At 29.9% G+C, this 2332-nt stretch overlaps 2 protein-coding genes across 4 annotated transcripts in view; both read left to right on the top strand.

Annotated features, from left to right (window-relative positions):
• The window catches only part of LOC118743267 (mucin-19), a 207705-nt gene that overhangs the window by 155272 nt on the left and 50101 nt on the right, over positions 1–2332 (top strand). The gene's annotated exons all lie outside the window — the stretch shown is intronic.
• LOC118743554 (deoxyribodipyrimidine photo-lyase-like) overlaps positions 1–2332 on the top strand; it is a 42893-nt gene that overhangs the window by 38522 nt on the left and 2039 nt on the right. The window lies entirely within an intron of this gene.

Here is a 2332-nt window from a genome sequence, read left to right as displayed (position 1 = left end):
TTTTTTTTTGTATGGAGCGTGATGTACCCTAATCTACATACATACATACATACATACATACTTAACTATTTAGAAACTGTCTTTTCTCACTCTTGGTAAGGATGACTCCTAGGTTATCATACCTTCAGAAAATTTTGAACTAATTACACGGAACCTAGAATCAGAAATAATGTTGACTACATAGCAGTCTTCTTCTGAAATAATGCTGACCACATATTCATCGACATTGTTTTTTAGGTGATATGAAGGATTACATACTCATCCCATTGCAACTGAACTTGTGTAAGGAATTGTCATTATTTTTAAAACAAAATTTTCACCAAATACTTTGAGAACCATAAATAGCTGATAGTGAATAATTAGTATATACACGTGTAAGATTATAACAATAAAAGGGGATTTTTACGTACTTTCGATTCTCCAAAATTAAAAGGTTTAATTCATATACCATAAACATACATGCATATTATGTATGTACATATATGTATTTATGTCATTTAAATCATTCTTATCACCCTCGCACGTTTCCACAATAAAGCGGTTAATTAGATGTGTGCGAAAAAAGAAATTAGGCAAAAGTAAGCCAATTTTTACTGATAAGATATATGTATGTAGTATGTACTCGCAAGAATGTTTGTCAGCAACATTTGTAGCTTATAAATTAAGAGAAATGAAAATAGATAATTTTTTTACTTTTGGTGCAAATCATTCGACATTGTGTACAAGTGTTCTCTTTCTGTATTCGAAAGTGGTACAGTACATTCCAAATGCGATTTTGCTCTGTGGTTACTCATACGCAGTGGTGTACGCAAATGAGAAGCTTATGATATGACTACGGTGACCATTCGTACCGATTTTGGCGGGACAGCACCGATTTTGAGAAAATTGTCCCGCTGAATACTTTTTAAAAGTCGGGATGTATAAGTGTCCCGATTTTCAGTGTTCTCTTTATTAATTTAAAAAGAGGCGCCCTGTAGTCTGACCCAAAAACATTTTTTCTTACAAACTTGGCAGCATAAACATAGCCAGCATCCATACTTTCAATCATCTTTGGTTATGTTTTATGCTGTCAAACTGGTACTCTCCGTGTATTGTAGTCTACCACTCTTGGCTGAATTTTTTTTTTAAGGTTTTTATAATTATTTGTTATAAGTTTTGTTTTTTATTTTCATGAAATGGTTCTAACTTGGATTTATTGAATTTATAAAAAAATAATAGATACTAATTTCCTCAAAAAATTCATGGATATAAAAAATATAAGCTGTACATACAGTGGCAAAAAAAAATAAATATTTAATGTTTATTATTTTTTATGAAAGTGTTATTTATCAAAGACGTTATTTACCAAAGCAACTAAAAATTTCAAACGTTTTACAAAAATTAGCGAAGTTCGACAAAGTTTCATCAAAATGTTGAGTTTTTTAATTAGATTTTGCGATAATTTTTCAAGTTTATTTCTCTTTGTTTTGTTTTAAATAAAACAGTATTCTATTCTAAAAACTGTCCTTCTATTCTAAAAACAAAATTATATGTTCGGATTTGATGCATTACAATTGCGCCGATTTTTGTCCACCGAAATCTGGTCACCGTAGATATCACACAAAATGCTAGAAATAAAAGAGAAATAAAATTATGTACTTACAATAAAACCCGTAAATTAAGTTAAATAAAAGGTGCGAAAAGAAAAGAAACTGAAAGAAAAGGAAAATAGAGGGAAACAGGAAAGAAAGGGATAGGTATGGAAAGGAAAGCAAGACGGAGGAAAGAAATTTAGGGGAAAATAATGTAAAAGAAAGAAGAATTTAATATTTTTTTTTTGTTTTTTTCTTTTGTACTATTGTTTATCACTTTCAAGTTCTCCAAAATCAACCGTAGTTTTTAGCACCTTATTATACCAAAATTAATGGGCTACATAACTGCACACCCAAAATTTTTCTAAGAAGTCGAATTTAAAAGTTAAAAATTTTGTTAAATTTTTTTTTTTGGTATTTATTGAGCTTTCCCTAGATTTATGTGATATAAAAAAAATTGCTAGTTTTTACGGTTGGATAAACTATATTTAAAGAAAAAAAATTAGAGCATATACATACATAATTTAATAAAACTAAACAATAACTCAAGCGAATATGTGCCCCCTGTACTCTCCAAATCACACGCAACATCAGTGAACTACCACGAAAATATTTAGAAAAAAAACTCCTTCATCAGAAGCATTATAGCCATTGTTACAGTTGGCTGACATTGCCAACATTGCTGTGACAGTGACAAAATGTGACGAAAAAACTAAAAAAAAAATACTAACTATGGCAAGCGCAACCACCAGATACAAAAT

The sequence above is a fragment of the Rhagoletis pomonella genome, unplaced genomic scaffold (assembly GCF_013731165.1).
Source record: "Rhagoletis pomonella isolate Grant_MI unplaced genomic scaffold, Rhpom_1.0 Rhpom_scaffold_00007, whole genome shotgun sequence".
NCBI lineage: Eukaryota > Metazoa > Arthropoda > Insecta > Diptera > Tephritidae > Rhagoletis > Rhagoletis pomonella.
Note: the sequence above shows the minus strand (reverse complement) of the source record. Positions and strands in the feature narration are given on the sequence as shown.